General features: G+C 40.8%; 1 protein-coding gene across 1 annotated transcript in view; it reads left to right on the top strand.

Annotated features, from left to right (window-relative positions):
• Positions 1-5,487: 5,487 nt before the first annotated feature.
• RGS17 (regulator of G protein signaling 17) overlaps positions 5,488-26,592 on the top strand; it is a 120,572-nt gene continuing 99,467 nt past the window's right edge. Inside the window, exon 1 of the mRNA XM_023206125.1 lies at positions 5,488-5,629. The gene's annotated coding sequence lies outside the window, so the exon portion shown is untranslated. The remainder of the gene's footprint in view (positions 5,630-26,592) is intronic.

Raw genomic sequence — 26,592 nt, 5'->3', positions numbered from 1 at the left:
CATTGTCTTGTTCCCTAGATAAGAGAATTTTACTTTTTTTTTCAAGGAAGACTGTTATCCAACAATATGATAGATATGATAGGTTTGTTGAATGTGAATATGCAGGGTCCATCTAAAGAATACTTTTATAAAGTATTTAGGGTGACCCCAAACCAACTCTACATTGTCAAGTCATTGTGGGAATATTGTGGGAATATATGATACACAAAATAAGGCATAAATGATTTTAAAAATCCCATAAAGATGTTTATATCTACTTCTAGGGACTCACTGAATTACTTTGAGATATAAATTCACTAGTGCTATTCTGAAAGAGTAATAGTGAGCCTTTTAAGTTCAAAGCTGGTAAGTTAAACAATTAAAGGAACATTAATAGCTAAAGATGTATTCAAAATTAAGTACAGGCTGGGTGTGGTGGCTCACGCCTGTAATCCTAGCACTTTGGGAGGCGGAGGTAGGCGGACCACCTGAGGTCAGGAGTTTGAGACCAGCCTGACCAACATGGAGAAACCCTCTCTCTACTAAAAATACAAAATTAGCCAGGCAAGGTGGTGCATGCCTGTAATCCCAGCTACTCAGGAGGCTGGGGCAGGAGAATCACTTGAACTCAGGAGGTGGAGGTTGCAGTGAGCCAAGATCGCGCCACTGCACTCCAGCCTGGGCAACAAGAGCGAAGCTATGTCTCAAAAAAAAAAGTAAAAGAAAAAAATAGAAAACCATAATTAAGTATAGTACATAGAAAATATGAAATTCTATATTTCATTTTACAGTTTTCGGGAAGCAGGCTATCTTTCCTTTTTTCTCTTTTCTCTTCTCTCCCTTGAATACTGATGAAGAAACGCAAGTATTTTCCATCTAAATAAGTTCCCTGGGATGAACCTGTCTCAATGGTTTGATTAAAATCAGTTGGAGAAATATGTTTAGCCCTATTTACTAAAAGTATAGAAAAAGTCTGCTGAAGCAGTCATGTTCTAATTATCCTTCCACATTCCACTCCGGAGAAGTCTGCCTGGCTGGAGCAGTCAGGGTTTTCTAGATTCAGCCAAACAATTAATTTCCTTTCCCTCTGCTTTTCAAAGAAAAACAGCTTCTTTTAAATAAGCATGTGAGAAAAGATAATAAAATTTTAAAATGCTACATAATTCCTTCCTGTAAATACTTTTGTAGGGTACCAAACTCACTGAGGTAATTTCCAGCTCTCTTAATGATGACAAATATTCCTAATTATGGATAAATGTACACTAAATATTTTGATGTTGATAGTCTGTACTTTTGTAATATTTTGTCTGCAAATATCTTGTCTGCAAATCTCCTTTGTGCCTTACTATAAAGCCATTATACCTGTTTAAACTGCTGCTGTGTCCAGCATTTCTCTACTTGAAAAAAAAAATTCATTATGGTAGGGAAATGCTCATGATCAAATGAACCTTTTCATAATTACCACATAGCTGTTTAATGACGACTGGCTCAGTGAGCCCTGAAATTCTGCATAGAGAAGGCATCCCCATTGCCAAAATGAACTGAAATCTATTTCTGAGCCCTATAGGATAACTGTATAAACATTTACTTTTGCAAAAAATTTGAAGACATCATGACAGGCATATAGCAGATATTAATGAAGTTTACTGAATTGAATTATTGATCTGGTCATTACTTGATGTCAGTGGGGTTGCAGACAACTCCCTAGACCAAGTGTCCAGGTCTGTTTCGTGTTGCTATAACAGAATACTTGAGACAGTGATCAGGTTTATTTAGCTCACAGTTCCACAGACTGTAAAATTCAAGGGCATGGCCCTGCCTTCCACTGAGGGCTTTTATGCTGCATCACAAGAGGGCAAAGAAGGTCAAAGGGGAAGTGGACACATGCAAAGAGACAAGGCCCGAGAAGCATCCTGGTTTTGTAAGAATCTCCCCCCTAGGGAACTTGTTTTTCCCATGAGAACTTTTCCAATCTCCTCCGAGTGAGAACTGACTCACTACCTGGAGAACTGCACCAAGGCATTCAAGAGGGATCCACCCTCATGACCCAAACACCTCCGGCTAGGCCCCACCTTCCAGCACCACCAAGTTGGGGACCAAATTTCAATATGAGTTTTGGAGCGGACAAACTCAAACCATACCACCAAGATATACACAGGGACTGCAAGTGGTCAGACTCCACAAGGTAACTTTCATTAAAGTCCCAGCTACTCAACAACAAGCTGTGGTTGTTTCCACCCATCCACTCAACTCTCAGACAGTAGGCAACATTTTCAGTCCTAGAATACTATTATTACAGATTCTGGCTCATGCATAAGGGATTACACAAAAAACTGCAACTGTGAAAGAAAGTCACCAAGGGGTTACATTTGGCTTAAGCAATTAAATGAATGGCAGAATAGCCAAGTTGTCATACAAAAATTGCCCACTCATTATAAGAATTTATGGAAGGGTCCATTTTTTATTGAGCATGCTTGTTTTAAAAGTGGGTTGTGGGAGCCTTACCCTGGCATCTAGTTTAAATGAACACCCCTGCATGGAGCAATGTGTGATGAGCTAGGCAGAGGAAACATCATGGCACCATCTGGGATGGGCTGGGCAGAGGAAACAATGCGGTCTATCTGTTCATTTCTGAAAAGCAATAGATCCTCAAAGGCAGCAATTAGGATCCAAGAAGAAGCATCAGCAAAAAACAAAGAACACTTTTTCTAAGTTTATTTATTCAATCTGTCCTTCCTTCGCTAACTATTTACTGAGTATATACTATGTGTCAAATCTTGTTCTGGGCACTAAAGATAAAACACTGAAAAGTGAAAGCAAAGCTCTTGAGATCCTTTATTTTAGCAGGGGCTGAGGAGAATGAATAAGCAAACAAATGAATCCAAGCTGATTCAGATAGTGAAGTGTTTTAAAGACAATGAAATAAGGGGATCCAACAGAAAAGAACTCACTGGGGCAGATTAGATTGGGTGGTCAGATGAAGCCTTCTGAAAAGTGTTATTTCCGCAGACACCTATGTGATATTAAGGAGTCTGCTATGCAAAGATCTGGTGCAGAGGATTCCCAGCAGAAAGAACAGCAAATACTACAAGTTAGATTTCTTCAAGAAAACTAAATAAGCAGGTCTACATTGCTAAAACACAGTAGCTATGATCTATAGAAGCATGGTATAAGATAACTAGTTAGGGACAATAGTATACAGAACCTTCTAGGCTGTGGTAAGAATTACAAATTGTATTTGAAGTGCAATGGAAAAAAAAAAAAAAAAAACTCATTTGAGCATGTTAAGAAAGGGCATGACACAACCTGATTGTTTTTCAAAGATCGTTCAGCTCTTAGGAGGGTGTTATTTGGGGTTGTGGAGGATAGAAATGAGCAGACAGAATGGGAGATTTTTGTGGTTGCCCAGGTGCGAGATGACAATAGCTTGGACTAAGGTTGTGGCAATAGAGGGGGAGCAAAGTTGATGACTTGGAGATATATTTTGGAAGCGAAGAAAACATGACTAATTAATTGAGTGTGGGGATGAATGAAAGCAACAAAACAAGGATGACTTCTAAATTTTTGGAATGAACAACGGAGTAGAACAATTTGAGGAGGAACAGGTTTGGAGGGGGTGGATATCTGGAGTTCTGCTTCTGAGATGCCTGTTAACCATGATAATAATAGTATCTACCTTGTAGGGTTGTTGTGAACAATGAATATGAAATATGAGGAGAATTTAGATCTGTACCTGACATATAGTGATTCTTCAATAAATACCAGCTATGACAATTATTCCTCAAGTGGAGATGTAAAGGTAGTGGAGGACATAAAAGAGTTCTGTTGTGAGGCCAGGACTAAAGATATAAATCTGAAAGTTATATAGGATTCAATGTTGCTGAAACCATTTTTGGTGAAGAACTTTTATCTTTATCCACCGCGGATCAATACTGCAGTGGACTAGATGTGTTAGAATCTCCAAAATTCCTATGTTCGCATTCTAACCCCCAAGGTGATGATATAAAGAGGTGGAACCTTTGGAAGGTGGTTAGGTCACGAGGGTGGAGCCCTCATGAACAGGACTAGTGTCCTTATAGAAGAGACCCCAGAAAGCTCCCTTGCTCACTTCCACCACGTGAAGACACAGCAAGGAGTCAGCAGTCCATGAGCTTGGAATTGGGCCCTCATCAAATAAGGAATCTGCCTACATCTTGATCTTGGACTTCCCAGTTTCCAGAAGTGTGAGAAATCAGTTTCTGTTGCTTATAAGCCATCCAGTCTACGGTATTTTGTAATAGCAGCCTGGAAGACAAAGACAAGCACTTTTGTGAAATCCAACAAAACTGAAGGCACTTTTAAGAGCACTAGTACTCAAAGCCAAGGGAGGCCCTGGAGGAGGCCCTGAGACACATTTAACTCAAGTACCTCTGAGTGTATTAGGGTGGAGGCACAGGAGGGTTCAGTAGGCTGAAATAACACAACGCTTGCTTACATGAACACACGAGCAAGGGGAACTCACACAGATTTACAAGTAATCTGTTTTAATTAGGTGTCAGAAAAAAAAGCCCATTCACTCCTGCAGGAACTCCCTCCTCTTCGCACAGATGTGTTATCTGAAGAGCAAGACACTGCTTCTCCACTACCTCCGCACAAATACTTCAGTCTAATCATCGGAGGTACAATCTAGCGCTCGGACTGCATTAAGTATCTCAAGCTCCTTCCCTACCAAGCTGGGCTCCACTTGGGCATACAACGATTATCAGACCTGGTAACTACCAAGCTGTTCCCTAAGGATGCTCTAGGCCCCAAGCATAAGCACCTCCGTTAATAATTTACCACTCTTGCTTTGTCATAGGCTTTTCTCACTCAAAACTCTGCTCCAGCGAGTGTTCCGGGGGCCTGAGGCAGTTGGCATGGGCTAGGCCAGAGAGCACCTGCAATTGATTCTTAGGAGAAAAGGTCCTCTTTCTGGGTGAGAAAGTCAGTAAAGTACTGGACGCTTTATAAAGTCCTTCAGGAAGCAAAACTTGCTTAACTTCACACTTTCTTGACACCCCACGGAGGCAATACCTCCTTCGGGACCCGCAGCAGGCAGGCTGCTGCGCCTGGCAGGCCGGCTCCTGAGTGCAAGGCTCTCGCGCAGCCCAGGACAGCAGCGCGCGGGCTGCGGGCGAGTGGAGTTGCAGGGACCCGGCGGAGAGCCGCTGTCACTCAGGGAAGCTCTCGGGACTCCGGGGCTCCCGGGAAGCTCCGGACGGGCGTCGCCGAAGCCAAGAGTCCCTGCCGAGCCCCTCAGCACGGTGGGCGCCGCGCCCAGGCGAGCGCGCGAGATCGGGCGGGGCCGAGGGCAGCCCGGGGAAGGGGCGGGGCCGGGACTCTCGCGGCCGCGCGCCGGGGTTGGGGAGCTGCCCCTCCGGCCGCGGCGGGCGAGGGGCTGCGCCGGCTGCGAGGCGCATGCGCGCTGCCGAGCGGCTCCCGCTCCCTCCCCGCCCACCTCTCCCTCCTCCCCCTCCCCCTCCCCTGCATCCTCGCCGCTCTCCCTCTCTCCTCGCCCGCTGGGTGCTGAAGTTGGGCGGATGGCAGCAAACCGGCTCTGCTAGAGGACCGAGCCACCCAGCCCCGCTCCCCTGGACCCATCGGCGCGCTGCCCACATCTCCAGGCGACCGGGTAAGACGCTGCCTCCAAACCGAGCGGTGCTAAGTAAATGACATCAAAATGTCTGCTTTGCACCAATGGATGGATTTTTTTCAAGGTAGGGGGGAGGTGAAGGAAGGAGGGGGCGGAGAGCGCGACCGCCCATGCCCCGGCGGGGGCGGTTGCGCGGCGCTGGGGTCTAGCTGTGGCCGCTGCGCCCTGGGCGGGAGCGGGGGCTGCGCCGCGGGTCCGGGAAGTTGAATCCCGCGTTGCTGCCTAGACGCGGTCCGCTCGCTGCCCTCAGCTGCTGCGAGGAACCGAGCGAGTGTCCTGCCCGCCGGGAAACGCTCGGCCAGGTCCCAGAGTTCCCGCGGAGAGCCGGGCGCCTGCTGGGGGCGGCCAGGAGGGCCGGGCCGGGGGCTCGAGGTGCTGCGGGTTTTGTGCGGTTGGCTGGGAGCGAGGAGAGTGTGCAATCAACAGTGTCCAATCGACCGATCACCTCGGGTGCTGTGTTTCCTCCTTTATGTCTCTTTACCTTTGGGAATATGCACTGCTCAGGTGGGGAAGGTGTTCGCAGAAGAGATTGCGAAAATGAATCCTTTGAGCAGCAGTAAAATACCGGAGGGGTGTGTGTGTGTGTGTGTGTGTGTGTAGGGGGTGGGGGTCTCTTTTGTTCCTTCCCCTCCCCTTAGTCAAAGGAAAGGGAGTCCTGGCGTGTGCAGCGCGGGGTGGATTCTACAGCCACCGAGGGGGCGAGGACGAGGAACGCCCACCCAGCAACCGCGAGCCGCTGCCTGGATGGGCGCATCGGAGCCTCCTTTGCTGTAGGTGATGATGGTCTTTCCGTGATCGATGGAATCAGTTTAATCTCTGCCTCCCCGCCGGCCTCCCTGCTGTCCCTCTTCGAGTGCTGCGGCAGAGGCTGGGTGCAGACACGGCCGCTTTCTCCTCTTCTCCCTGCCTCTATGTCTCCCTGAAAAATGCCGGAGGACTAGAGGATGGCGGAGGGACAGAGCTGGCCTCGGAAGCTGCGGGTGGGAGCTGCTCCTTGCGAACCGGAGGCTGCTGGCACCGCGTCCCCGGCAGCCCGCGCCAGCCTTGGTAGTCCCTGGGCTCCGGGAGAGCGAGCCGGGGTCGCCTGGCCACAAAGATGCCCGCGCGCCCGCCCAGCGTACGGGACCCGCCCTGCGCCCTGATCCCTGCGCCTCGCGCGGAGCCCGGGACGCCGGCTTACCTGGGAGAACCCCTGTCGCCCGGGGACGATTGACCCTAGCTCCTGGCATAACTCTCCTGACCTCCCCTGACCTTTCCATAAATGCTTCTTTCCTTAAAAGAGTCACTGTAAGATTTGTCTGAAGAACTTCACACACTTCAGAGTTGTTTCTTTTCTTAAATTGTTTTACGGCGAGATTCTCTCCAGCGTGGGATCGCTTTCACAAATAATAAAGAGAAATCTTAGTTTGGTTCCCATCTAGAATAAGCAGTTCTGAGGCTGGGTGCCATCTGCATTTCCGGCGTTCATACATACTGGTTTTCCGGGTGATGAACCCTTCTGAAAATCATTTAATTGAAGACGTGAGAATTGATTTTTATTCGTGTAGTGGAAAATAATGCTTTCCTCCTCAATTCATAGCTGCTAGACGCTGCGTGTACGAAATAACTTGCAAACCGTGAAACATTTAAAGTACATTGTACTTGTTTCCAAAGTCTTTTGTAGTGAGAGTATTATCCAAGAAATATACATTATAGCACTCCTATCTAATGAAAGGGTGGTTTAATACAAATGAATGAGAAGTTTGACCCCCTCCAGTTGTTACTATTGTTAAGCCATTTCTTCCGTTAACATGAACTAAAACAGTAATTAGCATACTCATGGGAGACTGGATTTATTCACTAGCTTTTATAATCTTTTGAAACCTACACTTAGAGCGACCATAGGAGAGTAGTTTATTTAGTTTTAGGCAACGAGAAAATAAGTGTTTGTTATTACAAAAAGATGGGTGGTATTATTTATTAAATAAGATAAATCTCCATGGCAGTGACACCTGATCTCACAGCCACGGGCACTCATCCTTCCTCCTGAAACTAGTCTGAAAGATTAAGAAAACCGTCTAATTTACAGAACAAACAACATAAGGTGTCTGTTATGCTGATTGATTTCGACCCTTTTTGCTATAGTTCCTCAACTACTCCTTGGCGTTTAGTCCCCATGGAAGGGAATTAACAAGGAGAGTTAATTTACTATCCTGTTTATTCTAAGGCAAACAGCATTTCCTTCTCAAATAGGTATCTCTTTGGTTGTAGGGCTCTTCCTCTGAGGTACTCATTTATTTGAATTCATCATGTTTAAGGTTTAAGTTCATTATCATTCCTATAAATATTTTATACTTTTGCATAATAAGAATTAATAATAAAAATAATAAACCTTCCTTAACATTTTCTACCACGAGGGCCACGGTCTTTGAAGAAAAGGAGAAATATATATTCTTACCCATTTGTTCTTCTTGTTATCAGCCAAGTAAAAGTGAAAATTTTGAATCTGAATTGATCAAAATTCTGGTTGACTTACAGAGTAAAGTCTAAGAAAGAATTTACCTGTTAAACTAAAGCTGTAGAGATAATGGCCTTTGTGTCAGAAGTCCATTTGCTAAAATACATGGGCTTTCCTGGAAAAGGAAGGTAGGCATGGATGATGATGTACGACGCTAAGAGGACTGGGAGTCCATTCAACCACATTTCTGCTGAGAATCCTGTTTCTGATACTCTCCAACTCTGCTTACTTAACACTGAAAATACTGCACTACCAAGGAGGGCAAATTGAAGACCACTATATATCCAGAGGATGAGAATAATGCTATGTGATGTTAAAAGCATTTTATTTCACCTGATTGCTATAGTTAAAGTGTGAATGCATTGGGGAGGCTTAAAATTATATGACATTTCCAAGGGAGTGTCATGGGTCCTCAGACAAATATGTTTTTATGGAAAACCTTAAAATAATCATTTGCCATAGGTAGCCAATAGGTAGCCAAGACTTTCAATGTGAGATGGATGGATACTCCCACCTTCCTTCTCTCCCTACCCACAGTTATCTTTGAAAAAAAGACACTTTCCTAACTTCCAAAGAAATTCATTTAGACTATTATTTCTGCTGTTGTGCCAGCACCTGGCACGGTATCTGGCAAAAGCAGGTGTAAAATAATTTTTCCTAAATTAATACATTTTGCAGGGTCGACATGGCTCACAAAAGTCTTCCAAGATAAGAATTGCATTTTTAAAATCAGCACTTAACACTGTTTACCAAGTACACTAGTTGGGCTCCTAAAACTCATGTTTATGGTCCTACATCTTTGGAGGAAGCAATTTTCAGAATTGTCATTTTGAGAATATATATGTGTTTAATACAACGTTTATGTTACTGATTTGTTTCCCAATGATAAAAGCAATATTTGCTTATTTTAGATCCCCTACAATACAAAATTACCTATTGGCAGATATGGATGTGAAGAGCACAAATTTTGGGTCAAGCTGGCCTTAGCTTGTATTGTGGCTCCTCCCTTTAAAAACTTTATTGCTATAGGCAAGTTACTAATCTGTCCTGAGCCTCAGTTTCCTCAGACATGCAAGAGGGATGAAGGCAGGGTGCAAGCATAAATACAATGCAGTGTATATAAAGTACTGAACATAGTGCTTGGCATGTACTGAGTGCTTATAATTATCTCAATATCTAAAGACCTGCTATTGAAAACACAGCATAGTTTACCACAAGTTTATTTCCTTTATATAAATGTACCATTGTTTTAAGAATTTGAATCATGTTGTAGAACAGGGGTCCCCAACCCCTGGGCTGTGGATGGGTACCAGCCCATGACCTGTTAGGAACCCAGCAGCACAGCAGGAGGTGAGTGGCTAGTAAGTGAGCATTATCTCCTGAGCTCCTCTTCGTGTTTGATCAGCAGCTGGCATTAGATTCTCATAGGAGCGTGACCCCTATTGTGAACTGCGCATGCAAGGAATTGAGGTTGTGCACTCCTTATGAGAATCTAGTGCCTGATGAGCTGATGTGGAAGAGTTTCCTTCCAAAAGTATTCCCCTACCCCCACTGCCATCCGTGGAAAAATTGTCTTCCATGAAACCGGGCCCTGGTGCCAAAAAGGTTGGGATGGCTGTTTTAGAACTTCATACTTCCAAAAAAAATTAACATTCCTTTGTTGCTGTGTCTCAAGAAATTAAAATTGATATTTTTAATGCGATTTAGTGACTGCAAAATAGTTCACCTTATGGATGTCTTTATTTAGCCATTTTTTTATCTTTGAGTTTTGATCCTCATGCCTAAATTTTGTATGCATATCTCTATTGCACTTTCTCCTTTGGGCACGATGCTTAGAACAGCTAGTTCTTGCCAACATAATGCCATTCTTTAAAAAATCTTTGCTAACTTGATAGGTGAAAATAATATTTTTCAAACTTTTATTTCTTTGGCTACCAATAAGACTGATTACTTTTTGACATACTGATAAGCAGTTTTCATCTTTGAGGGTGGCTCGTTCAAGTCTTTAGCCTGTGTTTCCACTGCTAGTCTGGTACATTTTTCTTATTTGTTTGAGTGCTAATATTAATTTTTTAAAAGGCAACAGCAAACAAGGAAAGGAAATGCTCAGTGACAAAGGCTCCATGTGGTAAAGACACAAAGATTACTGTGGCTAGACCAGAAAGGCTGGATCAGCCAGGGTATCGGGGTTCATCACATACTGCTATACCCCCGAGTTTTCCAGACTTTACAGTTGTTTTTAGAAGTCCAGAACCAGTAAACAATTTGCTCACAAACACCTTACTATGAGAAGCTTGTGTCTGAAGAGTTCCCAGATAGTCATGGATTGTTTCTGCCAGTTGCCAATGTTATGGAAGAACTTCCAAGTTTTTCTGAGATAAAGGGGTTGAAAGGAAAGATGGGAGTACATGGAGAGCCTAGGGACGTTCATTGTGATTTCTCATCAGAATGACTCAATTAAGCTTAATTATAAAACCATGTCAGGTTAGAATCATATCTTACCTCAACTTGTAAGCTCTAGGTGAAATTTAAACATGTTAAAAGTAAGAATTTAATGTGTTACCTTAATGAGCTCTGTATCTGTGATGTTGCACATGATTCAGTGGTCTTGTAAGCTCCTATTTTTGACTTTTAAAGTTCTGTAACTTTTGATAAATTTGGTTTCAAAAGTTTAATTATCTAGCTTGGAAAATCTACAAAGTCCTTAGGTATTAAACTATCTAGAAAGTATAAATGTTTTTGTTTTGTTTTTTTGAGACAGGGTCTCACTCTGTCACCCAGGCTGGAGTGCAGTGACTCAATCATGGCTCACTGTAGCCTCAACCTCCTTGGGCTCAGGTGATCTTCCCACTGCAGGAGCTGGGACTACAGGTGTGTACCACAACACCTGGCTAATTTTTGTATTATTTGTAGAGTCGGGGTTTTGCTGGTCTTGAACTCCTGGGCTCAAGCAATCAATCCACCCACCTCAGCCTCCCAAAGTGCTAGGATTAGAGGTGTGAGCCACTGCGCCCAGCTGAAAGTGTAAAATTTTATAATCATCAGTGGTACCAGTTTATCAAATACAGTAAAACCTGAGTAATTCAGAATTTATAATGATGAGAGTTCCCTTTAGGAGAAGCAGTGACCTATGGTGGAAAATAACGTCTATTTCAAATAGAAATGGATTTGAATTTTTACTCTACTATTTATTAGATGTGCAGGGTTTGTCATGAAATTATAGAAGTATTTTATACTTTGTATTCTAGCATGAGTAATAAATATCTAAAATCGCTGAATTTCTTAAACTTTGTATATGAGATGTTTTTAAATCCCTGTGTCAGTAAATATAAGTCTATTGTAGTCAATGATTGTGGTTCACAAAGCAAATATTTACTTCCTTATCTCGGGTCACAGGCTTTTCACAGTACAGTACTGCTGATTGGCTGTTGAAATACACAGGTTATAATTCAAGAGCCATCGCATTACAGTAAAACAGACACAACCTGGAGGAAATTATGACATAAATGGAATGAGCATGTGAGTGTTTATTTCATTTTAAAAATTATCTTGACTCTTCCCAATAGTATAGTGAGTTAAATCCAGTGAAAACTCTTGTGCAAGTTGTTTCTCTATTTTCCAGTATCTATGAAAGGTAGGAGCCTGTTTTTTTGGTGTATTTATGATAAGTCATGTAATCTACAGATTTTATGAGTTAATTTTGGCTCTTGATAGACGACCCCATGTCCACGTCCTGTTACCCTAAACTCTCCTATTTTTTCAGGATTTATTTAATCAAACTCAACAATATTTGAACGTTTACTATTTGAAACACAGCAATCCATATGATTGAATTCATATGAGGCAAAAAAGCTTATGGAAAATTGCTCTTAAAAGGAGGAGACTTTAAAAACAGAGAATGTAATTTGGTGGAAAGAGCCCAGGTTTTAGATTCACATAACCAGGGATTTAGGCTTCACTTCTTTGAGCCTTAGTATCATTATCTGTAAAACTGAAGACAATTTAAAAATGTTAAAGGATTAAAAGAAATTATGTCTATAAAATCCTTCATATATTGGTACTCAGTATGAAAATATCAGGTATTTTACTAGAGGTAATAAATCAAAATAGATACAAGAAACATCGTGTAAACAATAAGTGCTTGAAGGGGTTTTAATTTTGTGCCAGTATTTGTCTTGACTAATTGGTCCTTATTAATGTTTAGGTTGTTCTCCATGTATTTCCTGTGTTATCCTTTCCTGACTAGTTTGTTTCACCAACCTACTTATAAACATATTTGAGCACCTACTGTGTGCTAGTCTCTGTGATGTTTTTAGATAAAAAGATTAATTAAACATGGTCCCTTTCCACAAGGAATTCATGTATAAGCTTCTTCAACTTCTTTTTCGTTTGTCTGGTGAGTAATGGTCATTCTAAGCTGTGAAGTCATAGCTAAATACAACATGGGAGTAACAGGCAAAGATTTCCTTAGGGTTTAGCAATAGACTAATTGATCTCAAAATTTAGGAGCCTCTACCACTAATATTCAAGCAAGCTGCTAAGCAGAGACTCAGAGATAAGAAGAAGAAAAGCAGGCAGTGGCTCTGTTTGTGGATAATTTAACAACCTCGACCATAATATCAAAACAACAGACTGGAGGCTTAACCCTCTTTGTGAACCTACCTCAACACCCAATTCCTTCTCACTGAAATAAAGAAAATGTGTACATACATCTGTACTATGCCTTTTCCTCCCTCACTTACAGGCTACGCTGTGTAATCATTGTAATGTAAGTTATTCTAAAACACTGGTGTAGGGGATGAACAAAGGGGGAAGGAGAGGGAGATCCCTGCCCTTCTTCAGGGTTCACATTTCCCATGCACTAGCAATATTTTAGAATTTTTTCCTGATACTGTTGCAGTTCCATCTTTGATTACAATCTGTTTATAATATAGTACCTTGACCAAAACCCAGAGTCCTCGGTTTGGATGAAAAAAAAAATACATTTAATTTTGAGAAAGAAAACCATTTTCAATACCAACTTGTTAAAATCACTAGGGCAATTTCTAAATCTAGCAGTTAGATTTCCCTTGATCTGGGTAGATTTTATATGATTTATAAGATCAGAATGAAGACTTCAAACCCTTTCTAGAAATATGTCATGAATATATAGTTAATATGTCTAACTATGGAAATGAAAGACATTGATATTGTGAATCAATTAACTTGTAGGTGAGCTCTGCACTCCTGTCAGCCACTACATTTAACATGCTTGTCATTAAATCTTTGACCGAGCTGTTAATAAGTAAAAATGTATGCTAATGTAAGATTTGAACCTATTTCTTTCTCAATTTATTTATACTCAGCACTACCATACAGTATTTTACCTGTGACCTGTGAGTTTAGTATGATCAAAATTCACTAGATAAAAGCAAAGGAAAAATAGTATCTTTTATTGGAGCACTAAGGCATAGACATGCTATAAAGCAATACAATGACCTATATAATTTACAAACTATTATGATTAACTGATGCCATATTGTGAATTGGAGTATTAAGTACTCCAATGTAAATTGGGGTAAAATGCTTCATTGTGAATTGGAGTACTAACATTTTCCCTGCATACTGTTTGGGTGAGGCTTGACATTTGATTTTCCCTACTCTTTCTTCTTATTATTATTGTTATTAGTATTTCTAAATAGATAAATTGAGGAGAAAGGAGTATCTTTGCTTTTTGTACATCTAATAGTTCATAGAGAAATAGGTGTTTACTCTTATTTTATGTAATTTTAGGATGTTTACATAATTTTGTTGCCTGAAATTTAAAACGTATCAAGAGCTCAAACGTTCTATCTGCCAGGAAACAAACAAACAAACAAACAAACAAAACCCTACTGTCTTATTTTCTTCTGGTAGTCAGGAGTAAACTGCCCTGATTGTGATTTCTGTGCTAGTTTGAGAAAATAATATTGGCAAATTTGACTCAAGCTATTGGAGTCCATGTTTTCTTCATCTACTCAAGTCCAGTAACTTCAGTTTTCACTGATGAAGAATTATTTTAGACTAAGTTACTTTTAGTAACTTCAATGTCTAATGACCACCTATGTTTATATAAATGGTGGATTTAGTTGAAAGTTACATTTATTTATCATTTTAAATACTCAAAACCAAGCAATAGAGAAGTCCTTCCCACACTGGAATTGTCTTCAAACTGTAATATCTTGAAAAGATGATTTTGTGTGTCAGTATATGCATATATGTGTGTTTCCCCTTTTATTTACGAGAAACAACTGACATGATGCCTGCATAATCATAACCAAATATTCAGGAAGAAAGGATACATACTTGAGAATAGAGAGGGAGGCACCAGTGAGATGAGAAGGAGAGTCAAGTAAAAAGCAGAAAGGCTGGGCTCAGAAAACAAGACTATTAGTTAAAAACTCATTATATCTTAAAGTATAATATCATTCAATACGTGATTATGTAACTCTGCTATATTATGTGACCACTTCCAGTTTCGTGAATTCATGTGACCTCATCTTAAGAAGGTAATTTTTCCCATTAATTCAGTAATTTCATTGACTGAACATCTGAGTAATGCAAATGGGGTTTCATAAGGTAGAATTCCATTAAATAAATGTTAATTCCAGGAAGGAAAAAATGTGAAGCACTTTTCTTGACCTAACATAGGTTATGTTAAATAGTTTAAAATTCTCGTAGGTGATACCGAAATTCAATCACATTGATAATCTATCCCCAAGTTTTCTTTCTAAATGCAACTATTTAAGTACATCTTATATAAAATCAATTTTACCTTTGTGGTGCAAAGAACTTTATGTCTTGTTTCAAAATGCCAGCAATGAATAAATGTGTATGATAAACTTTTTCTTTTTTTTTCTATTGAGCAACAGGGCATTGCAATGACTTAATATCTAAAATATTTATTAAGACTTTGGGGGAGTGACAAGTAAGCTTGGAAAAGCTTGTCTGCTCATTGCCACTGAGATTGTTTTTAAGAGGATGGAGATTTATGACTTAGTAGGATCACTGAATGTGGTTACTCAGTAAGGTGGCTGATTGCAACCAAAATCAACTTTGGCACTTGGTGTGCTGGCCTCTGACTATTAGCCCCAAGAGAGTTCTAGTCTGGTTAGATTTTAGGGAAAAAGAAAGAGGTTATGTGCCTGAAAGTAGAGATCAGAGGATACAGTCTACAAAGTTATATTAGAGAGAGGTAGCAACAAAGGAAAGAGAGAAAAGTCTTTCGGTGCATTGGTAAATACAGTCTGTGTGGGTCTGAATTTCCAAGTGTTTGCATTAGATTTGCAAGTTTTCTTCAGTTTCTGCTACTCATCAGTTTTACCTCTTCTGTTTCCTGCCTCCTTTTTCTTAATTAATGTGCTGTGTAATTCAATCCTTACTCTGTACCAAAGAATAGCAAAATTAAAAAAAAAAAAATGGCCAAGTCTGAGAGATCCTAAAGAATAAAGAGATAAGACCTATATGTAAATTTCTGTTGTTATTATATTCTAGGAAAGAACTAAAATGCTATGAGAAGTCAGCAGCATGAGATTAATTTTAAATGGCTAGACCAGGATCTGGCAAAAGTGTCATAGAGGTTGTGACATTTTATCAGATTATTGAAAGATAGAATTTTGACAGACAAAGAAAGGTTTCCAGGCTCAAAGACAATGTAAATAAAGATAGATGCAGAATCAGGAAAATTAAAACCATTTTGTGCACAGTATTTCAAAAGCATACTGCACTCGCAGGAAATCACTAGATGATAAGGCTAAAAAATAAGATATATACTGGCAGCTGTTAATATCAGAGTAAAAAGGTGGAATTTTCCTTGCTAGGCAGAGTGCTGCTGAAGCTGTCTGAGCAGAGGATTACCAGGTAGGAGCTGTGCTATGGGACAGGCACTTCATCAGTCCATGCAGTGGGGTGGTCAAGGGAAGTAGCAACACCACAATTTCAGCTGTCCAGGTGAGAGAAGAAGAGGCCTAAACTGAGAAACAGCAAAGGGCAGGGTCCATGGGAAGATGATGATGTGAGAAAATGTTTGAGTCAGAGCCTTCAAGACTTGGTGAACAAAAAGATACAGAAGATATAAGAGGAACTATAAAGCTGTCAGGGAGCATTTTAGTCTATGAGTCTGGGAAATAAAGATGTCATAAGACATGGAAAAGTCAAACTGATGAAGAGGTTAGTGAGGAAATAAATTGAGTTCGGTCTGAGAAATAGTTTGACATAGCCATCAGAGTTCTCACAGATGTTTAGTACGCCATTGATTAAAAAACCTCAGGGATATTGGTTGATTAAGTAGGAAGCAACAAGTATGATCTTAGGCTATGTCAGTAGAGCCATATAGCATCTAGAATGAAGTTGGCAATTGTTACATTCTATTCTGCATATCCAAGTCACAATTGCAATGTTATTTTGAATTTATTTTTGACACCATCGTTAGAAGTCAAGAATATACGTGGTGAAATTAACTTACAAGACAAAATAATTTGTGTGAGACATGGTTGGAGGAATTTGTATTTTCTTAACCTGGAAGACAGTGGTTTCCCTGGAAGATACGTGTGTTTCACCATTTGGGGAAAAGCTGTGGGAAAAGATTATACGTTCTACATTGTCCCAATGATATGATGAAAATAATAAAACTGCCTTGCAGAGTTGTAGAGAGATAATGTGTGCAGTGCCCCTAGAACACATTTCGTATTCAATGTGTCTTTGCTCTTATTGTTACCTTAGGAATAGCATTAGAATCAGTGGACACGCATCATAGAGATGTTGCCATCCTATTGGAAATAACTTTTTTTTTTTTTTTGAGTTGGAATCTTGCTCTTGTCACCCAGGCTGGACTGCAATGGCATGATCTTGGCTCACTGCAACCTCCACCTCCCAGGTTCAAGCAATTCTCCTGCCCCAGCCTCCAAAGTAACTGGGATTACATGTGCCCACCATCACACCTGGCCAATTTGTTTGTTTTTTTTTTTTTTTTTTTTTCATTTTTTGTAGAGACAGGGTTCCACCATATTGATCAGGCTGGTCTCAAACTCCTGACCTCAGGCGATCCACCGGTCTAAGCCTCCCAAAGTTCTGGGATTACAGGCATGAGCCACCGCGCCTGGCCAGAAATAACTCTTAAGAGGCATAGCCAACTGGTTAGATAAGCTGCCTTGAAAGGTAGCAAGTTTAATGTCACTGAAAAAATGTAGGGTAGACAAATACTTGACAGAGATGTCATAGAGGAAATTTAATGACTGGGAGGGTGAATGAACTACAAGGCCTCATTCTAACTCTGAGGTCCAGATGGTACCAGAGAATTTGGACTGCAAACCCAAGAGAATGAATAGAGCTAGAAATAAAACTTGGAAGTCTTTTACGTCCAGGTGACAATAGTAGAAAAGTGCCGGCCAGGCGCGGTGGCTCAAGCCTGTAATCCCAGCACTTTGGGAGGCCAAGACGGGCGGATCACGAGGTCAGGAGATCGAGACCATCCTGGCTGACATGGTGAAACCCGTCTCTACTAAAAAATACAAAAAAGCTAGCCGGGCGAGGTGGCGGGCGCCTGTAGTCCCAGCTACTGGGAGGCTGAGGCAGGAGAATGGCCTAAACCCAGGAGGCAGAGCTTGCAGTGAGCTGAGATCCGGCCAGTGTACTCCAGCCCGGGCGACAGAGCAAGACTCAGTCTCAAAAAAAAAAAAAAAAAAAAAAAAAAAAGAAAAGTGCCAAAGGAAAAAGAGAAGAGAGCAGGTGAGCTTAGAATTCTGGAGCATATTTGCATGAATGGACATGTGGAAAAAGAAGGAAACTAAATATACACATATGCATACATACATGTATACATGCATATATTCATGTATATACACATTCATACATAAGATGGTCAGAATAAAAATGTGTTATAAAGAGAATGAAGACACTGTAATATGCCATAAAACCGAGGATGTGGAGATTTTTTAGCCAGTTTTATTCATACGTATATTAATCCTACACCAAAGATTAGAAAAAGTTTAAGAAAGGAGATCAGCTGAGTTATGTCATGTGGAGAAAGGGTGAGTAACATCAAGACCAGGATGACACATCAGATTTTGCAATGAGGAAGTTACTTGTGTTTGTCTAGAAAGTACTTGTGATTAATGATTTATATATCATCTATTTCCAAAAAGTTTGAGGCAGCTTAAATAAAAGCACTTTCACACAAGGCAGTAAAAATAAAACAAAATAAAGATAAGAAACCACGAAGAGAAATAAATGGGGGAAATAGTGAATATACCACAAAACCTGGATAAGATCATTATTGTAATAGGAGCACTACCTTTTAGCTATGTGGTTCCTGGCAGCCAAAATAAAAGGGTAACAGGAAAGATTATCTATAATTCATTGGTTAAGGAAGGAAAACAGATCTTTAGAAGAATTTTTGTTTGCTGGCACTAAATTCCATGAAGAGTGTATCCCATGCATTCTTAGATAAGAGGCTGTGACATGTTAGACAATGTGATCAACAGTGGTTCTGCTGAAGAGGCAGGTTTGCTTTAAATTGCTGTTTCTTCTTTAAGGCCTTGAAGGTCAAGTGTGCAATATTAAGATGAGGCTGGTAAAAGCCAATAAGGCAGTAATATTTCTTATGGGCATAGACCAGGTGGGCATCTGAATACTCCTGGGTGTGAAAAATCAGCAGAAGAGGGCATTAGGGAAGAGGACATCTCAGAGAGGAAATGCAAGTATAGTACCATGAACATGAGGAGAGAGAGCACCAAGTGTCCTGCAACCTCCTTTCCTTGGCACTTGCCACTCCCTCTGCCTAACAAGCTGTTCCCCAGTCTTTCTCATCATTCAAGTTTTCATTCAAATGTCACTACTTCAAAGAGACTGTAGGAACTGTCTTCTTAATGTGGTCCCTTCTTCATCATTCCTCATATCTGTCACTCTCTAACAATAATCTGTTTTTTTAATAGTATTTACTGCTCTGTTAAATTATTTTGTTATTAGTCTCCCTTATTCCAGAAACTGGAATGTAAGCTAGTACAACAAGCAGTGCCAGTGATTGATATGTTGAAGGAATGAATATTTTATGAATGGGAAAGAACTCAGCTCGGTACTGATGTGATAATAAATAGGATGGTAGTATTGGGCATGGAGTAAATTCTTCCTAAAATGTTAGCTGAGAAGAGGATGATAATTATGATAAGGACATAATTTTGTCCTGGGAATATAAAGAACATTGGGGCTTGGAGGAAGAGCACATATTCTCTGTATACATTTCTGTCCACTCACAAAGTGCAGGAGTACTAATGTTAATGGTACTAATATGAATTGATCATGATTATAAGGGGTGGAGCCTAAGTGGGAAGAGTACAAAAAGTCCTATATCATGGCAAACCCCCTTTCCTCTCATATTGGATGAGATTGTTTGATAGTGCCTGATATGGTTAGGCTTTGTGTCCCCATCCAAATTTCATCTTGATTTGTAATTCCCATAATCCCCACGTGTCTAGGTAGAGACCTGGTGGGAAGTGATTGGATCATGGGGGCAGTTTTCCCCATGCTGTTTTCATGGGAGTGAATGAGTTCTCACAGATCTAATGGTTTTATAAGAGGCTTTTCTGCTTTCGCTCACATTTTTCTGTCTCTTGCCGCCATGTGAGAAAGTCCAAGCTTGCTTCCCCTTCACCTTCCGCCATGATTGTAAGTTTCTTGAGGCCTCCCCAGCCATGCAGAACTGTGAATCAATTACATTTCTTTCCTTTATAAATTACCTAGTCTTGGGTATTTCTTTTTTTTTATTCTTTTTTTTTTTTTTAATTATTATACTTTAAGTTCTGGAATACATGTGCAGAACATGCAGGTTTGTTACATAGGTATACACTTGACATGGTGATTTGCTGCACCCATGAACCAGTTATCTACATTAGGTATTTCTCCTAATGCTATCCCTCCCCTAGTCCCTGACCCCCTGACAGGCCTCGGTGTGTGATGTTCCACTTCCTGTGTCCATGTATTCTCATTGTTCAACTCCCACATATGAGTGAGAACATGCAGTGTTTGGTTTTCTGTTCCTGTGTTAGTTTGCTGAGAATGATGGTTTCCAGCTTCATCCATGTCCCTGCAAAGGACATGAACTCATCCTTTTTTATGGCTGCTTCGTATTCCTTGGTGTATATGTGCCACATTTACTTTATCCAGTCTGTCATTCATGGGCATTTGGGTTGGTTCCAAGTCTTTGCTATTGTGAACAGTGCTGCAATAAACATACATATGCATGTGTCTTTATAGCAGAATGATTTATAATCCTTTCGGTATATACCCAGTAATGGAACTGCTGGGTCAAATAGTATTTCTGGTTCTAGTTCCTTGAGGAATCGCCACACTGTCTTCCACAATTGTTGAACTAATTTACACTCCCACCAACAGTGTAAAAGCGTTCCTATTTCTCCACATCCTCTCCAGCATCTATTGTTTCCTGACTTTTTAATGATTGCCATTCTAAATGGCATGAGATGGTATCTCATTGTGGTTCTGATTTGCATTTCTCTAATGACCAGTGATGATGAGCTTTTTTTTCATATGTTTATTGGCTGCATAAATGTCTTCTTTTGAGAAGTGTCTGTTCATATCCTTCACCCACTTTTTGATGGGAGTTCTTTTTCTTGTAAATTTGTTTAAGTTCCTTGTAGATTCTGGATATTAGCCCTTTGTCAGATAGATAGATCATAAAAATTTTCCCTGTTTCTGTAGGTTGCTTATTCACTCTGATGATAGTTTCTTTTGCTGTGCAGAAGCTCTTTAGTTTAATTAGATCCCATTTGTCAATTTTGGCTTTTGTTGCCATTGCTTTTGATGTTTTACTCCTGAAGTTTTTGCCCATGCCTGTATCCTGAATGGTATTGCCTAGGTTTTCTTCTAGGGTTTTTATGGATTTAGGTTTTATGTTTAAGTCTTTCATCCATCTTTAGTTAATTTTTGTATAAGGTGTAAGGAAGGGATCCAGTTTCAGTTTTCTGCATATGGCTAGCCAGTTTTCCCAACACCATTTATTAAACAGGAAATCCTTTTCCCATTGTTTGTTTTTCTCAGGTCTGTCAAAGATCAGATGGTTGTAGATGTGGCGTTATTTCTGAGGCCTCTGTTCTGTTCCATTCATCTATATATCTGCTTTGGTAGTAGTACAATGCTGTTTTTGTTACAGTAGGCTTGTATAGTTTGAAGTCAGGTAGTGTGATGCCTCCAGCTTCGTTCTTTTTGCTTAGGATTGTCTTGGCTATACGGGCTCTTTTTTGGTTCCATATGAAATTTAAAGTAGTTTTTCTAATTCTGTGAAGAAAGTCAGTGGTAGCTTGATGGGGATAGCATTGAATCTGTAAATTACTTTGGGCAGTATGACTGTTTTCACGATATTGATTCTTCCTATCAATGAGCATGGAATGTCTTTCCATTTGTTTGTGTCCTCTCTTATTTCCTTGAGCAGTGGTTTGTAGTTCTCCTTGAAAAGGTCCTTCAGATCCCTTGTAAGTTGTATTCCTAGGTATTGTAGCAATTGCAAATGGGAGTACACTCATGATTTGGCTTTCTGTCTGTCTGTATTGGTGTATAGGAATGCTTGTGATTTTTGCACGTTGATTTTGTATCCTGAGACTTTGCTGAAGTTGCTTATCAGCTTAAGGGGATATTGGGCTGAGATGATGGGGTTTTCTAAATATACAATCATGTCATCTGCAAACAGAGACCATTTGACTTCCTCTCTTCCTATATGAATACCTTTATTTTTTTATCTTGCCTGATTGCCCTGGCCAGGACTTCCAATGCTGTGTTGAATAGGAGTGGTGAGAGAGGGCATCCTTGTCTTGTGTTGGTTTTCAAAGGGAATGCTTCCAGTCTTTATCCATTCAGTATGATATTGGCTGTGGGTTTGTCATAAATAGTTCTTATTATTTTGAGATATGTTCCATCAATACCTAGTTAATTGAGAGTTTTTAGCATGAAGGGTGTTGAATTTTATTGAAGGCCTTTTCTGCATCAATTGAGATAATCATGTGGTTTTTGTCACTGGTTCTATTTATGTGATGGATTATGTTTATTGATTTCCATATGTTGAACTAGCCTTGCATTTCAGGGATGAAGCTGACTTGATCATGGTGGATAAGCTTTTTGATGGGCTGCTGGATACAGTATTTTATTGAGGATTTTTGCATCGATGTTCGTCAGGGATATTGGCCTGAAATTTTCTTTTTTTGTTGTGTCTCGGCCAGGTTTTGATATCAGGATGATGCTGACCTCATAGAATGGGTTAGGGAAGATTCCCTCTTTTTCTATGGTTTGGAGTACCAGCTCCTTTTTGTATCTCTGGTAGAGTTCAGCTGTGAATCCATCTGGTCCTGGGCTTTTTTTAGTAGGCTATTAATTACTGCCTCAATTTCAGAACTTGTTATTGGTCTATTCTGGGATGTGACTTCTTTCTGGTTTAGACTTGGGAGGGTATATGTGTCCAGGAATTTATCCATTTCTTCTAGATTTTCTAGTATGTTTGTGTAGAGGTGTTTATAGTGTTCTCTGATGTAGTTTGTATTTCTGTGGGATCAGTGGTGATATCCCCTTAATCATTTTGTATTGTGTCTATTTGATTCTTCTCTCTCTTCTTCTTGATTAGTCTGACTAGCAGTCTATTTTACTAATCTTTTCATAAAACCAGTTCCTGGATTCATTGATTTTTTTTTTTTTTTGAAGGGGTTTTTGTGTCTCTCCTTCAGTTTTGCTCTGATCTTAGTTCTTTCTTATCTTTTGCTAGCTTTTGAATTTGTTTGCTCTTGCTTCTCTAGTTCTTTTAATTATGATGTTAGGATTTTGATTTTAGATCTTTCCTGCTTTCTCCTGTGGGCATTTTAGTGCTATGAATTTCCCACTAACCACTGCTTTAGCTGTGTCCCAGAGATTCTGGTACTTTATGTCTTTGTTCTCATTGGTTTCAAAGAACTTATTTCTTTCTGCCTTAATTTTATTATTTACCCAGTAGTCATTCAGGTGCAGGTTGTTCAGTTTCCATGTAGCTGAGCGATTTGGAGTGAGTTTCTTAATCTTGAGTTCTAATATGATTGGACTGTGGTCTAGAGACTGTTTGTTATGGTTTCCATTCTTTTGTATTTGCTGAGTAGTGTTTTACCTCCAATTATGTAGTCAATTTTAGAATAAGTGTAATGTGGTACTGAGAAGAATATGTATTCTGTTGATTTGGGGTGGAGAATTCTGTAGATGTCTGTTAGGTCTGCTTGGTCCAGAGCCGAGTTCAAGTCCTGAATATCCTTGTTAATTTTCTGTCTTGTTGATCTGTCTAATATTGACAGTGGGGTGTTAAAGTCTCCTGCTATTATTGTGTGGGAGTCTATATCCCTATGTAGACCTCTAAGAACTTGCTTTATGAATCTGGGTGCTCCTGTATTGGGTGCATATATATTTAGGATAGTTAGCTCTTCTTGTTGCATTGATCCCTTTACCATTATGTAATGCCCTTCTTTGTCTTTTTTGATTTTTGTTGGTTTAAAGTCTGTTTTATCAGGGACTAGGATCGCCACTCCTGCTTTTTTTTTTTTTTTTTTTTTGCTTTCCCTTTGCTTGGTAAATATTCTTCTTCCATCCTTTTATTTTCAGCTTATGTGTGTCTTTGCACATGAGATGGGTCTCCTGGATACAGCACATTGATGGGTCTTGAGTCTTTATCCAATTTGCCAGTCTGTGTCTTCCAGTTGGAGCATTTAGCCCGTTTACATTTAAGGTTAACACTGATATATTTGAATTTGATTCTGTCATTATGATGCTAGCTGATTATTTTGCCTGTTAGTTGATGCAGTTTCTTCATAGTGTTGATGGACTTTACAATTTGGTATGTTTTGCAGTGGCTGGTACTGGTTTTTCCTTTCCATATTTAGTGCTTCCTTCAGGAGCTCTTGTCAGGCAGGCAGGCCTGGTGGTGACAGAATCTCTCAGCATTTGCTTGTCTGTAAAGGATTTCATTTCTCCTTTGCTTATGAAGCTTAGTTTGGCTGGATATGAAATTCTGGGTTGAAATTCTTTTCTTTAAGAATATTGAATATTGGCCCCCACTCTCTTCTGGCTTGTAGGGTTTCTGTAGAGACATCCGCTATTAGTCTGATGGGCTTCCCTTTGTGGGTAACCCGACCTTTTTCTCTGACTGCCCTTAACATTTTCTCCTTCATTTCAACCTTGGTGAATCTGACGATTAGGTGTCTTGGGGTTGCTCTTCTCAAGGAGTATCTTTGTGGTGTTCTCTGTATTTCCTGAATTGGAATGTTGGCTTATCTTGATACATTGGGGAAGTCCTTCTGGATAATATCCTGAGGAGTGTTTTCCAACTTGGTTCCATTCTCCCCATCACTTTCAGGTATACCACTCAAACGTAGATTTTGTCTTTTCCCATAGTCCCATATTTCTTGGAGGCTTTGTTCATTCCTTTTCATTCATTTTTCTTTAATCTTGTCTTCCGGTTTTATTTCATTAAGTTGATCTTCAATCTCTGATATCCTTTCTTCCACTTGATCTATATGGCTATTGAAACTTGTGTATACTTCACAATGTTCTCATGTTGTTTTTCAACTCCATCAGGTCCCTTATGTTCTTCTCTAAACTGGTTATTCTAGTTAGCAATTCCTCTAACCTGTTTTCAGAGTTCTTAGCTTCCTTGCATTTAGTTAGAACATGCTTTAGCTCAGAGGAGTTTGTTATTACCCACCTTCTGAAGCCTACTTCTGTCAATTCGTCAAACTCATTCTCCATCCAGTTTTGTTCCCTTGCTGGTGAGGAGTTGTGATCCTTTGGAGGAGAAGAATTTGATATCCTTTCTGGTTTTTGGACTTTTCAGCCTTTTTGTGCTGGTTTTTCCTCATCTTTGTGGATTTATCTACCTTTAGTCTTTGATGTTGGTGACCTTTGGATGGAGTTTGTGTGGACATCCTTTTTGTTGATGTTGATGCTATTCCTTTCTGTTTGCCAGTTTTCCTTCAAACAGTCAGGCCCACCTGCTGCAGGTCTGCTGGTGTTTATTGGAGGTCCACTCCAGACCCCATTTACTTGGGAATCACCAGCGGAGGCTGCAGAATAGTGAAGATTGCTGCCTGTTCCTGGAAGTTTTGTCCCAGAGGGGTACCTACGAGATGCCAGTTGGAGCTCTCCTGTATGAGGTGTCTGTTGACACCTGCTGGGAGTTGTGTCCCAGTCAGGAAGCACAGGGGTCAGGGATCCACTTGAGGAGGCAGTCTGTCCCTTAGCAGAGCTCGAGTGCTGTGCTGGAAGATCCGCTGCTCTCTTCAGAGCCAGCAGGCAGGAACATTTAAATCTGCTGAAGCTGTACCCACAGCTACCCCTTCCCCCAGGTGCTCTGTCCCAGGGACATGGGAGCTTTATCTATAAGCCCCTGAATGGGGCTGCTGCCTTTCTTTCAAAGATGCCCAGCCCAGAGTGGAGGAATCTAGAGAGGCAGTCTTGCCCCAGGGGCCTTACAGAGCTGTGGTGGGGTCCGCCCAGTTTGAACTTCCTGGCGGCTTTGTTTAGACTGTGAAAGGAAAACTGCCTACTCAAGCCTCAGTAATGGTGGACGCCCCTCCCCCCACCAAGCTTGAGCATCCCAGGTCAAGTTCAGACTGCTGTGCTGGCAGCAAGAATTTCAAGCCAGTGGATCTTAGCTTGCTAGGCTCCGTGGGGGTGGGATCCACTGAGCTAGACCACTTGGCTCCCTGGCTTCAGCCCCCTTTTCAGGGGAGTGAACAGTTCTGTCTCACTGGCATTTCAGGCACCACTGGGGTATGAAAAACAAACTCCTGCAGCTAGCTTGGTGTCTGCCCAAATGGCTGCCCAGTTTTGTGCTTGAAACCCAGGGCCCTGGTGGTGTAGGCGCTTGAGGGAATCTCCTGGTCTGCGGGTTGCAAAGACTGTGGGAAAAGTGTAGTATCTGGACCGTAGTGCATAGTTCCTCACAGCACATTTCCTCATGGTTTCCTTTGGCTAGGGGAGGGAATTCCCCGACCCCTTGCACTTCCCTTGTGAGACGACGCCCTATCCTGCTTTGGCTTGCCCTCTGTGGGCTGCACCCACTGTCTAAGCAGTCCCAATGAGATGAGCCAGATACCTCAGTTGGAAGTGCAGAAATCACCTGCCTTCTGCACTGATCTCACTGGGACCTGCAGACTGGAGCTGCTCCTATTTGGCCATCTTGCCAGCCACCAGGTATTTCTTTATAGCAGTGTGAAAACAGATTAATATAGTACTCATTTAAATTTTGGAGACTATCTGTGCTATTATTGCATTAATAATGTCACAGTGTTCTTTCTAAGAGTCATTAGCCAATGCATCCTTTTATGACTCTTCCTGGTAGCTAACAACAAAACCCTTATTATATTGAAGTGTGTGTGTGTGTGTGTGTGTGTGTGTGTGTGTGTGTGTGTGTGTG

This window comes from Piliocolobus tephrosceles, chromosome 5, assembly GCF_002776525.5.
Source record: "Piliocolobus tephrosceles isolate RC106 chromosome 5, ASM277652v3, whole genome shotgun sequence".
In the NCBI taxonomy this organism is placed as follows: Eukaryota; Metazoa; Chordata; class Mammalia; order Primates; family Cercopithecidae; genus Piliocolobus; species Piliocolobus tephrosceles.
This window is presented reverse-complemented; position numbering and strand designations above follow the sequence as displayed.